This window comes from Leucopleurus acutus (assembly GCF_964270905.1).
Source record: "Leucopleurus acutus genome assembly, chromosome: 9".
NCBI lineage: Eukaryota > Metazoa > Chordata > Mammalia > Artiodactyla > Delphinidae > Leucopleurus > Leucopleurus acutus.
In genome coordinates this window covers 96,612,813-96,627,819 of record NC_139144.1, presented here as the reverse complement: position 1 = coordinate 96,627,819, position 15,007 = coordinate 96,612,813, and the positions used below count along the sequence as shown (strand labels likewise).

The window sequence follows — 15,007 nt, the reverse complement described above, 5'->3', positions numbered from 1 at the left end:
TTTTATTAGTTATCTATTTTATACATATTAGTGTATATATGTCAGTCCCAATCTCCCAATTCATCCTACCACCACCACCTACACCCCACTTTCCCCTCTTGGTGTCCCACTACTGGGCATATACCCAGAGAAAACCATAATTCAAAAAGACACATGCACCCCAATGTTCATTGCAGCACTATTTACAATAGCCAGGTCATGGAAGCAACCTAAATGCCCATTGACAGATGAATGGATAAAGAAGATGTGGTACATATATACAATGGAATATTACTCAGCAATAAAAAGGCACGAAATTGGGTCATTTGTGGATATGTGGATGGACTTAGAGACTGTCATACAGAGTGAAGTTAAGTCAGAAAGAGAAAAACAAATATCGTATATTAACGCATATATGTGGAACCTAGAAAAATGGTACAGATGAGCCGGTTTGCAAGGCAGAACTAGAGACACAGATGTAGAGAACAAACATATGGACACCAAGGGGGCAAAGCGGTGGGGGGCTGGGGGTGGTGGTGAGATGAACTGGGAGATTGGGATTGGCATGTATACACTAATATGTATAAAATAGATAACTAGTAAGAACCTGCTGTATAAAAAAATTTTTTTTAATTCTTTAAAAAAAAAAGATACTGGCTATAATTCCCTATTCTATACAATAGACAACAATTGTATAGAACAATTGATATACAACAATATATCCTTGTTGCTTATCCATTTCAAACACAGTAGTCTGTATCTGTTAATCCCATACCCTTAATTTTCCCCTCCCCCCTTCTGTCTCCCCTCTGGTAACCACTAGTTTGTTTAGTATATCTGTGAGTCTGTTTCTGTTTTGCATATACATTCATTTGTGTTATTTTTCAGATGCCACATATAAGTGACATCACATAGTATTTGTCTTTCTCTGATTTATTTCACTAAGCATAGTATTCTCTAGGTCCATCCATGTTGCTGCAAATGGCAGAACTTCATTTTTTTATGGCTGAGTAATATCCCATTGTATATATGTACCGCATCTTCTTTATCCATTCATCTGTTGATGGGCACTTGGGTTGCTTCCATATCTTGGCTATTGTAAATAATGCTGCTATGAACACTGGGGTACATGTATCTTTTTAAATTAGTGTTTTCATTTTTTTCTGGATATATACCCAGGAGTAGAATTGCTGGATCACATGATAGTTTTATTTTTAGCTTTTTGAGGAATCCATGTTTTCCACACTGGCTGCACCAACAGTGTATAAGAGCTCCCTTTTCTCCACATCCTCTCCAACATTTGTTATTTGTACATTTTTGATGATAGCCATTCTGACCGGTGTGAGGTGATATCTCATTGTGGTTTTGATTTGCATTTCTCTAATACTAATACTGACTATCTTTTCATGTGCCTGTTAGCCACCTATATGTCTTCTTTGGGAAAAGTCTATTCAGGTCTTCTGCCCATTTTTTGATTGGGTTGTTTGTTTTTTCGGTATTGAGTTCTATGAGCTGTTTATAATCATGTGGAAATTTCCAAAATTATTTAGAATTTAAACAATAGTGAAAATGGCACATATCAAAGATGATGGATAGAAAACCCACAAGAACATATACATAAATTACTAGAAATAGTAAGAGAATATAGCAAAGCAACAAACTATTAAATCAACTTATGAATACCAATTGCATTTCCATCATCACCAATAAACAGAAAATATAATTTTATGCAAGTACGTCAATTAAAATGATAGAAAAATATAAAGCACTTTAGGAATAAACTTAATAAGATATGTACAAGACATGAATGCAGATAATATAAAACTCTTGAAATGCATCGAAGGGAAACATAAATAGAGAGCTATCTCAGCTCCATGGCTAGGAACAATCAATATCAGAAAATATCAATACTTTGCAACTGATATAAAAAGTCAAAGCAATTCCAAATAAATCCCAGTAGAGTTTTTCATAGAACTTGACAAGTTGATTTTTAAATTTATGTAAAAGAATTCCTAAGCATTCCTGATGAAGAATAAGATGGCTGGCCAACCATATCACACATCACAAATTATGATAAAGTCATAACTATTAAGGCATTGTGGTCTATAATAAATAAACCAATGGAACAGCAACAAGAGCCCAGAAACAGACCCATATACAGATGGAACTTTGATAGATGACAGAACAGGTGTTGCAGATCAGTGGGGAAAGAAGGGACCATTGACAAATGATATTTGGATATTTAGCTTACTATCTTTAAAAAATGAAATTGGATCGCTACTTCACATCATTCACAAAAATCAAATCTAAATTATATGAAAATTTAAATATGAAAATCAAAGCTTTAAAATCTTTAGAAGTAAATATAAAGGAATATCTTTCTGATCTTGTGGTCATAAAAGATATTTTCAACTTGGCACAATGCTCAATAACCACAAAGACGGATAATTCAAGTTTTAAAGTGAATTATCTTGAAGTTAAGAGCTCTTATTCATCAAAATACACCATAAAGAGAAGATCAAGCCACAGAGTGGAAGATATTTTCAACATATATAACTGACAAACAAGTAATATCTAGAGCATTTATAGAAGTCCTATGAAGCAATATTTTTAAAATTTAATACACAAAATTTTCAAAAGACATAAAAGAGTTGTTCCCAAAAGAAACATTATTGTCAGAAGGAGAAGGAAGAGGAGGATGGGGGCGGAGGATGTTAATCATCACTACTAGTAAAGGTAATAAAATTAAAATGATAATAAGATATTTGACACTTAATCAGCAAAAAAATTAAAAAGCTTGACAATACCCAGTGTTGGAAGAACTCATAAATTGCTGGAGGGTGTGTAAAAGTGAACATTTGCATGCTCTTATGACCCAGCAATTCCACTCCTAATTATATGCTCTAGTTATATACCAAGAGGTGTACTTACAGATATAAACCGATATGTGAATATACCAATACACACACACACACACACACACACACACACACACACACACACACACACATACAGAATATGTATCACAGATATATACACAAGAATACTTTCTAAGGTACGTGGTACAAGTACATTTACAGTAACACTGTTCAAAATAGCAGAAAACTAGAAATAACTCAAATGTCTGTCAAGAAAAGAACCAGTGTGAATTCACACTGAATTATAATACAGCAATGAAAAATAAAATACCATCACATCTAACAGTTTTAGATGAATCTTAAAAACATTAAGAACAATTTGCAGGTCTATTTTTATATGTATGTAAGATATTATTTTATAACATAAAACTTTTTCCTTTCCGGACACGTTAAACATTAAGAACGTGTAGTTAAGTTTTATCCAAGTAGCTGAGCTCCCCCTCACCATCAAATCATTATGATTTCCTGACCAGCACAAGTTTTTTAGAATTTCCACAAGGAGCGTTGAGCCCCAGCCTTGAAGCCTTAACAGAGTAGATTGCTCCCCATCACTTACGGTAAGAAGCAGTGTGCTGCCGTTATCACCCACTGAGAAGCAATCAGAGTCCCCATATAGGACTGGTAACTGGATTTCAGGTATAATAAATAGAAAAGATGACTTAGGTCTTCAGTGTCTTCAATAACAAATGAGATAACACCTGAAACACAGAGAGGGGAGAATCAGGGATACAACCCAGCTGATTAATGGAAACTTGGTGTGGTTATGGAGATTTCAAGACACCAGTGTCCAAAAATATCAATATTTACCACATTAATCACTTAGTCTACCATGTGGTACTAGAGTTCCATACTGCACAAACACTGTACTAAGCACTTTAGGTACTTTTAAAATGTTTTTTAATTTTCACAGGAAAAATAAAAAAAAAACCCTGGGGTGGATACATTTTATATTATTTTACAGAGTAAAAGCTTAACATTAGGAGACTTACTTAAAGCCATACAACTAGTGAATGATGGTTGGTTCAAGGATTCCGATTTCAGTCTATTTGATCCTAAATCCCATGTATGTACTTCTCCTCGACATGACCTCCCTGCTTCCCCTCACCCTGTCTGCAGCTTTCCAGAATAGCTTAGCTCATTTCCAATCTCCCAAAGGCTCAAGGCTTCTTGGTTCTATCCATAGTCACAGCAATGCAGCCTTTCCTACAGCTCCCTGACTTTTCCTACTAGTGAATTGCAGGGATGCTCTGAGACTAGTCATCATGACTCCAACAGCAATAAATTCATTAATTAAATAAAAAATAAAAACTTTAATTCTGGCATGAAAACATAGGGAGAGATACTTTGTACTGATGGGCACTTAAATATAAAATAGTACTTATTCTCTGGAAATAGGTACCTGGATTCAAATTCTAGCTCTATCTTTACTACTAGCGTGAACTTGAACAAATTATGTAAATCTCTATATCTTGATTTCCTTATTTGTACACTGAAATCATAAATGAACTTCTCGCCTAAGGCGACTGTGAAGATTAAATGTGTTAATATATGTAAGTAGCTTGGAGGAATGTTTGGCTTATAATGTATTCAATAAATGTTATTTCTTACTAAGGCAGTTTCAAGAACATTTTTATGTTGATAAAGTGCAAAATAATGCTCAGAAAAAAGACATAGACAAAGCCTCTCCATGACCCACCAAATAACTAAACGTCAGATATTGACTGACACCTCCCTTCTTGGCCTTACTGCTGTTTCTTTACCAGTGATAGCTCTAGCCCTAATATAATCCTCCTAGCTCCTAAATAAAACTTTTGAGGTACCCAGTTAGGGTTGAGGGACCCCAATTTGGATTAGGATGTTCCCTCTTCTCAACTGCATCTAATTCTGAACTGACCCCATTTCTGTAACTCCATCTTCAGAATTATCCAGCACAAGCTCAAACCCTGTAAGACACCCCTTCCAACTCCCCCTTAACTGGGACACTTCTGAGGTTCTCTGGAGTGTGTCCTCCCTGATGCATAAAGCAAAATAAATCTCACTTTAAAAAAATTACTGGTTAGTGGGTTCAACAAGTTAGATCAAATCTTGCTTTCTCCAGTTTAGGAAAGGACAGAGGAAAATATAAAACTATTAATTTTTTAAAAATCTATGTTCTAATCGGGGCTTCTCTTGCTATGTCAATTTATATTTCAGGGTCTATTGGTTTTCCATCTATACACATGACATAGTAGAGGAACAATGACTTGTACAATATCCCCAGCACTTAGCACAATGTCTAGCGCATAGTAGAAACTCAATACATATATATTATACAAATGAATTAATGAGATTAGAACTCACTTTGTGTGCAGGGGTCCCCTGGAAGGCTATGAAATTAATGCAATGGTTTTATGGATTCATATGTGAAGCAAGCATCATCAGAAGACTAGAAGTTAATATTATGCACATATATGCATGTACTTTTTTCCAAATCTATATATGCATGCATTTGCTTTTTTAATTTACTGAATACTTACATGTACCAGGAAATATTGATATATTGGATGTTAAATATAAAGGGGTATCCAAGACAAAAGTAGACTTTGTCTTCATGAAGTGAGGGAGGTAGACAATAAGCAAATTGTGATGAGACAATAAAAAAAACAAATTGTGATGAGACAGTAACAGTGTTTTATGAGAAAGAATGATAAGGGCAGTAAATGAAAAATCTAATTTACTTTGGTTGGCAAAGAAGTACTTGCTGGGAAAGTGACAGTTAATCTGAGACATAAAAGATGAGAAAAAACAGCCATGGGAAGGTTAGGGTGAAGAGTTTCCCAAGAGAGGAAATGCATGTGCAAAGGCTCAAAAATGGGGAAGAACTAGGAGTGCTCAGGAATCTGAAAAGAACCAGTGAGACTGAAGCCTAGAGAGCAAGGGAAATATTGGCCTAAGGTGAGCCTGGAGAGGAGGCAGGGACCTCATCAAGCAGGGCTTCAAAGCCATAGTCAGAAATTTGTATTTTATTCTACGTGTAATAGAAAATTTTGAAGAATTTGATGTATGGGAGTGATATGATCCTATTATATTTTTAAAACATCACTTGCTTCCGATTAGACACAGGGTTAAAAAAGGCAAGAGTAGAAACAGGTTTATTGAAGTAGACCTAGCAAAAAGTGATGTGGCTTGTGTTACTGTGGCAGCAATGAAGATGGAGAAGGTCAGATAAGTAGATGGATATGAGACCTATTTCAAAAGTAGAGTGGACAGGAAATCCAGTTAAATACTATTTTGATAATAAAATACAAATTGCTTTAGCATGTATAGTTAATTCACCTTTTTGTTATTATATAAGTTTTTAATAACATCATAAAAAGACTCAAGGGCTTCCCTGGTGGCACAGTGGTTGAGAATGCAGGGGACATGCGTTCGAGCCCTGGTCTGGGAAGATCCCACATGCCGCGGAGCAACTGGGCCCGTGAGCCACAACTACTGAGCCTGCGCGTCTGTAGCCTGTGCTCCGCAACAAGAGAGGCCGCGACAGTGAGAGGCCCGCGCAGCTCGATGAAGAGTGGCCCTGGCTTGCCACAGCTAGAGAAAGCCCTCGCACAGAAACGAAGACCCAACACAGCCAAAATAAATAAATAAAAAATTAATAAAATTCCTACCCCCAACATCTAAAAAAAAAGACTCACAATATTTTAAGACTAAAAGGAGTTCTCATGCTCAAAAAGGCTGAGAACCACTGGCATAGGTAGTGTTCTCATTCCTTCTTACTCTAAGCTCTTCCAGTACATAAATCTAACTCTTATTTAACTCCCATCATCTATCCCTGATTCCAGACCATCTCTCACTAGCTTCTAAGTCTGCACTACCACTAGATCCAACTTATCTCTAGCAACAAGATATCCAGGGTCCCTTGAAGCCACTGGGACTTCCAAGGAAAGGTGAAGAACAGATCTTCTACTAATTAAGACTGAGTTATGTACCTGGCTGAGCCCCCCAACTAAATATTGGTCATATACTCTAAATGTGTCCACGTTTTTTTCCACCAAAGCCCTGATGCCCTGTGACCCAAGGTACTGTGTCACTCTTAACAGAGCTTTATAAAGTCACTGATTCTAAGAACTCATTATAAACTTATATACATTGACTCTTTTCCCCCCTCCATTTCTTATCAGACCCTGCCTGTTTTTACTTCCTTCTCTACCCAAGTTAGATTCCTTTATTTATCATTTCAACTATGCTCTTATTCTTTGGAACTCCCTTGTCCTAACACCCTTGAGCCATGCTTCAAATGGCCAAATCTTAACTCCATTTTAATGCACCTATATGCCTTCACTGTATCTGTAGCTTTAACTCTCTTAATTTCTCATGGAACACATTAACTACACCCTCCTCTTAGAAACAGACTCCCCTGACTTGTATAAAATCACATTTTTATTCCCTCCTGACTCTTAAGGTACTTCACTGGTCTCTCATCTTCTACCCTCCAAAACATGAAAGCTCAACTTACAGTTGATCCAAGATGGAGTAGCCCCATTCCTCCCAGCTCCTCCCTTTTACAACTAAAAGAACCCTGCACAACAAACACAACAAACAAACATAGACTCAAAGTTGACAAGAAGGAAGTGTACTGCCTAGAAAACTGGGGACTTAAGGAACAACATGGCAGTAACTTCCCTGCGTTTACCTTTTATTTATATCTCCAAAGATCCAGGACAGGGCACAGGAGCAGCCCACAACCCAGAACCTCCAACTGACAAAGACAAAAAAACAAACAAACAACAAAAAAAAACCCAAAAATGACCTCTAAGTAAAAACCTGCTGCTCCTAGTTACAGGAAAGGGAAAAGGGTGGTCTAACAGGACGTCTTATGGACAATACCCACCCTACTCTCACCAAACAACAAAGGAAAAAATGCCCACACACCATGGCTTCACCAGGGCTGAGCAGGCAGCTCATCTTCTACCCCCAATCCCAGTGGAAGCAGGCTTTAGACCACCTTTTCCCTTTCCTGTAACTAGGAGGAGGTGTTTACTAAAGGCTCTAATGGATAAAGGAGGCAGCATGCAATCACAGAAGGGGAATATAAGTAGAAAATTGGAAATCTCAAGAAAGAACCAAAAAGAAATGTTAAAAGTAAAAAACACTAACAGAAATATGCCTTTGATAGGTTTATTAGTAGACTGGACATAGCTGAGGAAAGAATCTTTGAGCTTCCACATGTATCAATAGAAACTTCCAAAGCTGAAAAAAGAGAACAAAGACTGGAAAAGACAGAACAGAATATCCCCAAACTGTGAGACAACTATAAAATGTGTAACACATGCATAACGAGAATACCAGAAGGAAAAGAGAGAAGGGAACAGAGGAATATTTGTAATAATAATAACTGAGAATTTCCTCCAAATTAATGACATATCAAATCACAGATCCAGGAAGCTCAGAGAACACCAAGCAGGATAAGTACCAAGAAACTACACTTAGACATGTCACTTTCAAACTACAGAAAATCAAAGATAAAGAAAGAATCCTAAAAGAAGCCAGAGAGAAAAAACACCTTACCTATGGAGGAACAAAAAAAAGAAGAATTATATCCAACTTCTCCTCAGAAGTCATGCAAACAAGAAGAAAGTGGAGAAAAATATTTGAAGTATTGAGAGAAAATAAACACCAACCTAGAATTCTGTACCCTGTGAAATTATCCTTCAAAAGTGAAGGAGACATACTTTGTCGACAAACAAAAATTAAGGGAATTTGTTGCCAGTAGACCTACCTTGAAAGAAATGTTAAAATAAAATCTATAAGAGAAGGAAAATAATATACAACACAAACTCAGATCTACATAAAGAAAGGAAGAGCATTAAAGATGAAATAAGCAAAGGTAAAAAACGTTTTTCCTATTTTTAATAGTAATTAATATCTATTATATCATAATAGATAACAGCTCGCTTAAAATAATAGTAGCAACTATGTATTCAATTATGTATGCTTACATATACACATATATATGTGAAATGACAGCAATGATATAAGGGACAGGAGGGAGGAACTAGGATTACTTTGTTATTATAAGGTACTCCACACAACCTGTGAACCGGCATAATGTTATCTGAAAGTGGACTAGGATTAGTTGCAAATGTATATTGCAAGCTCTGGGGCAACCATATAAAAACTGGAAAGTACAAAGAAGAGAAGTATAACTGATATGCTAAGAAGGGAGAGAAACTGGAATCATATAAAATGCTCAGTTAAAACCACGAAAGGCAGAAAAAGAGTGGAAGACAAAAACAAACATTCTTATTATTGTTAATAAGAAACAGTAACAAATATGGTAGATATTACTCCAACTATATCAATAATCACTTTTGAATGTCAATGGTCTAAATGCACCAATTAAAAGATGGAGATTGTCAGAGTGGATTAAAATATAAGACTCAACTATATGTTGTCTACAAGAAACCCACTTTAAATGTAAAGATGCATATAGATTAAAATTAAATGGATGGATAAAGATATATCATACTAAGACTAATCAAAAGAAAGCAGGAATAGCTATACTGATTTGAGACAGAGCAGACTTCAAAGCAAGGAAAGTTACCAGAGATAAAGAGGGGCATTATATTATGATAAAGGTGTCAATTATCCAAGAAGACATAACCACTCTCAATGTGCATGTGCCCAATGAGAGAGCCTCAAATTATATGAGGTAAAAACTGATAGAACTGAAAGGAGAAATAGTTGAATCCACTATCATAGCTGGAGACTTCAACACCCCTCTATCAGAAATGGACGGTTCCTCATCAACAGACAAATGGATAAAGAAGATGTGGTACATATATACAATGGAACATTACTCAGCCATAAAAAGGAACGAAACTGGGTCATTTGAGGAGACATGGATAGACCTCGAGACTGTCATACAGAGTGAAGTAAGTCAGAAAGAAAAAACAAATATCGTATATTAACGCATATATGTGGAATCTAGAAAAATGGTATAGATGAACCAGTTTGCAAGGCAGAAATAGAGACACAGACGTAGAGAACAAACATATGGACACCAAGGTGGGGGGTGGGATAAATTGGGAGGTTGGGATTGACATATATACACTGATATGTATAAAATAGATAACTAATGAGAACATGCTGTATAGCACAGGGAACTCCACTGTGCTGTACAGTAGAAACTAACACAACATTGTAAAACAACTATACCCCAAATCAAAAAAAGATAAAGAAATGGATGGTTCCTGAAGGCAGAAAATTAATCAGGACATAGTTGAACTCAACAGCACCTTCAATCAACTGGATATAGTAAAAAAAATTACATAATACTTTATGCAAAAACAGCAGAATATATATTTTTTTCAAGCTCACATGAAAAATTCATCAAAATAGACCACATTCTGTTTCATACAAGACACATAATAAATTTAAAAGAATAGGAAACATACAGTGTCTGCTCTCAGGCCACACTACAATTAAATTAGAAATCAGTAACGGAAAGATAGCTAGAAAATCCCAAAATACATGGGGATTAAACAACTTACTTACAAATAACACATGGGTCAAAGAAATCTCAAAAGGAATTTAAAAATATTTTAACTAAATTAAAATTAAAACACAATTTACCAAATTTGTGGATGCAGGAAAAACAGTGCTGAGAAGGAAATTTTTAGCATTGGAGGTATATATTAGAAAAGAAAAAAAAGATCTAAAGTCAATAATATGTTTCCACCTTAGGAAGCTAGAAAAAGTAGAGCAAATTAAATCCAAAATAAGCAGAAGAAAAGATATTACAATATTATAATAATTAGAGCAGAAATCAAAGAAAATGAAAATAAGAAATAGAGAAAATCAACAAAACCAAAAACTGGTTCTTTGAAAAGATCAGAAAAATCAATAAGCCTTAGCCAATATAACCAAGAATAAAAGAGAGAGGACACAAATTACTAATATTAGAAGTGAAAGAGGAGATATCACTACCAACCCCATGGACAGTAAAAGGACCATAAAGGAATACTATAAACAACTCTATGCCTGCAAACATGAAAACCTAGATGAATTCTGTGAAAAACATAATCTGCCAAAACTCAAACAAGAAGAAATAGACAAAAATACACTTATATCTATTAGAGACATCGATTAAACAATAACCTTCCAAAACAGAAAACAGTGGGCCCAAATGAGCTCAGTCATGAATTCTACCAAACATTTGAGTAAGGAATTATACCAACTCTGCAACCTCTTTTAGAAGATAGAAGCAGAGGGAATATTTCCTAAATCATTCTATTAGGCCAGCATTATCCTAATAACAAAAACAAAGTCATTACAAGAAAACTACCAAAAAATCCCTCATGATCATAGATGCAAAAATCCTCAACAAAACATTAGCAAATCAAATCCAACAATGTATAAAAAACATTATACATATACTACAACCAAGTGGGATTTCTGCTAGGTATGCAAGACTGGTTCAACATTTGAAAATCAATTAGGAGCTTCTTCCCTATGTTTTCTTCTAGGAATCCCATGGTTTAAGTATTTAATTCATTCTGAGTTAATTTTTGTGAGTGGTGTAAGATAGCGTTCCCATTTCATTTTTTTGCATGTGGTTATCCAGTTTTCCCAATACCATTTGTTGAAGAAACTATCCTTTCTTCATTGAGTGTCCTTGGCTCTCTTGTCAAGTGTCAACTGACTGTACATACAGGGGATTATTTCCAGGCTCACTATTCTGTTTCATTGTTCTATGTTTCTATTTTTAAACCAATATCACAATGTTTTAATTACTATAGCTTTGTAGTATAGTTTGAAATCAGGAAGTGTGATGCTTCTGGCTTTGTTCTCAGGATTGCTTTAGCTATTTCAGGTCTTTTGTGATCCCATACAAATTTTAGGATTTCTTTTCTATTTCTGTAAAAAAAAGCCATTGGAATTTTGATAGGGATTGCATTAAATCTATAGATGGTCTTGGGTAGTATGGAAATTTTAACAATATTCATTGTTCCAACCCATGAACATGGGATATCTCAATTTGTTTATGTCTCCTTTAATTTCTTTCTTCAAAGTCTTATAGTTTTCATTGTACAGATCTTTCACTTCCTTGGTTAAATTTATTCCTAAGTATTTTATTGTTTTTGATGCTATTGTAAATGGGATACCATAAAACTCCTTGAAGGAAACATAGAGAGGAAACTCCTTGACATGGGTCTTGGCAACGACTTTTTTGACATGACACTAACAGCACAAGCAACAAAAGCAAAAATCAACAAGTGAGGCTACATCAAACTAAAAAGCTTCTGTACAGCAAAAGAAACAATCAACAAAATGAAATTGTAACCTACAGAATGGGAGAAAATATTTGCAGACTATATAAAGAGATAAAGGATTAATATTCAAAACATATAGAGGACTCATACAACTCAAAAACAACAACAACAAAAACAATTTAAAAATGAGCAGAGGAATTAAATAGACTTTTTTTCCCAAAGAAGACACCTAAATGGCCAACAGGTACATGAAAAGATACTCAACATCACTAATCATTGGGAAATACAAATCAAAACCACAATGAGATATCATCTCACACCTGTTAGAATGTCTGTCATCAAGAAGATACAAAAATCCTTAACAAATATCAGAAAATTAAATCCAATTGCAAAGAAAGAAATATAATTGTCCCTTCCTGTAGGCGACATGATTGTCTACATAGAAAATCCCAAGGAATCTACAAAAAACTCCTAGAATACATGAGTTCAGCAAGGTCAGGGAATACAAAATCAACACATAAAAATCAGTCACACTTCTATATACTAACAATGAACATATGAAACCTAAAATTAAAAATGCAATATGATTTACAATCACTCCAAAGAAAATGAAATAATTAGGCATATAGTTAACAAAATATGTACAGAATCTTTATGCTGAAAAATTTTAAATGTTGAAGAAAGAAATCAACGAACTAAAGAAAACGAACAACATGCTGTGTTCATGGACTGGGAAACTAAACATAGTAAAGGCAGCAATTGTCCCCAGACTGATTGATAGGTTTAATGAAATTCCTATCAAAATTCCAGCAAGGTCTATTAATTATGGAGAGAAGCTTACTGAAAATTTATCAGACATTCAGATGAGGTTTTAAGCCCATAATAAAAGTTTTAGGACTTCCCTGGTGGCTCAGCAGCGCAGGAATCCACCTGCCAATGCAGGGGACACAGGTTCGAGCCCTGGTCCAGGAAGATCCCACATGCAGTGGAGCAACTAAGCCCATGCGCCACATTACTGAGCCTGAGCTCTAGAGCCCAAGAGCCACAGCTACTGAGCCTGCATGCCACAACTACTGAAGCCCGCATGCCTAGAGCATGTGCTCCCCAACAAGAGAAGCCACCGCAATGAGAAGCCCACACACCACAACGAAGAGTAGCCCCCACTCACCACTAGAGAAAGCCCGCGCACAGCAACAAAGACCCAATGCAGCCAAAAATAAAAATTAAATTAAAAAAAAGTTTTAGTTAGGTTCTACAAATGACTGAGCCTGTACAGAAAATGACTAGTATATTACCTATTTCCCAAACTTTCCTGTTCCTAATCCATCAGCTCTCCCTCTGCAACAAAGCTCCACAGCCTCATCTCCTAGTACAGCCCCAATCAAGCATGAGATACCTTCAGTCACTCACCAGTTATCATCAGCAAGGTTAATAGGATACACTTCATGTTGATGCCTGAATCTTGTCCTGAGGATAAGGTTGTAGTGGAAACTAACAGGCACAAAGCAGGGATAGAAGGTATATCCTGCTTGGGGATTCTGAACAGCAGGAGAAAGTGCAGGTGAGAGAACTGGGGATGAGGATTCTACAAGTCTGTCATTTAGAGGCTTCTCCTTCCAGTATTGATCCTTGGTGTAAACAAAATCCTTAGAAACAAAATCTGAGTAAAAGAATGGCAAGTTGAGCAACAGTAGAGAGGCACATGCATTAGTTCAAGTGAGACAAGATTATGGCCTGGATTGGGGTGAGAGCAGTGAGAATGGAAAGATATGGATGGCTTTAAGAGACTTCGGGAAGTAGGATGGACTTTGGGATTGAGTGGTCAGAAAAAAATTTTTTAAAGTGGAAGGTACAATTGTCTTCTAAAATAAGGAAAACAAGTAGCAGAATGAATTTGAAAGGCTGGAGGAGTAAGGAGTTTAATTTTGACATGCTCAATTTCAGGAGCTGAGAGGAGACACAAACAATGGTTTCCAGGAGGCAGTTGTATATGTGGGACCAGAGCTCTGGGCTAGAGATACTAATGTGAAGCTCATCAACAGGTAGCAGCGTCCCCAGTGCCAAGGCCTCCAGAAAATCTGCTTTTCTGTTCTTAGTCCTCACATCCTCGAACAAGCCTCAAACTCCCTTCCTGGTCCAGAATCTTTCCAAAAGATCTAGGAAAACAAGCTGAAAGTAAAGTATATCTCTTTCCCAAATTTTTACCTGTTTTAACTAATCCCACCCCCACCACAGAAAACCTTCCATAATTCCATCCTGTCTAGGAACCTCAAATATATTTCATAAACCAGCCCTACTCCCAATGTAGCTCTGGGTTCATTGTGAGGTTCAAGAAAGTACATGTCATGTTAATTTCTCATTCCACACTTCAGGGAACTTGTGTGAGGGACTGTATAGCTTTCCCAGATCCATGAATGCTGGTTAATGAGCTGAAGCCTGGAGGATGTGGTTGAAAAGTGGTGGGTATCCAGTAGTAAGATGTAGATTGTACTTCTAGTCTTTCCAGCCATGTGTGATTAGAGAAAATCATTTAAATTCTCTGTTTCGGGTCTTTCACCTACAGGTCAGGAAAAAAGAAAAAATGATACCAGCCCCACCCCTGTCTCGTCTTTCCAGGGTTGCTGTGACACTGAAATGAGATTATGAGTTTAGGAAACTTTCAGGGGCTAGAATGATACAAAGCATAATTAATTTTACATCTCAGACTAACCTGATATAAAATCACCACTAACAATGTCTGTAAAGAACTTAGCTCAGTGCCTGGGATGCAGTAAGTGCTCAGTGAACGTTAACTATTAGCATCCCTGCTCTTTGTGTTCCCAACTAGCCAGGGACGACGGTGGCAGTCTGTTATTG

At 36.2% G+C, this 15,007-nt stretch overlaps 1 protein-coding gene across 1 annotated transcript in view; it reads right to left on the bottom strand.

Moving 5' to 3' along the window:
• Positions 1–3,540: 3,540 nt before the first annotated feature.
• SSBP1 (single stranded DNA binding protein 1) overlaps positions 3,541–15,007 on the bottom strand; it is a 67,732-nt gene continuing 56,265 nt past the window's right edge. Inside the window, exon 8 of the mRNA XM_082846996.1 lies at positions 3,541–3,595. The gene's annotated coding sequence lies outside the window, so the exon portion shown is untranslated. The remainder of the gene's footprint in view (positions 3,596–15,007) is intronic.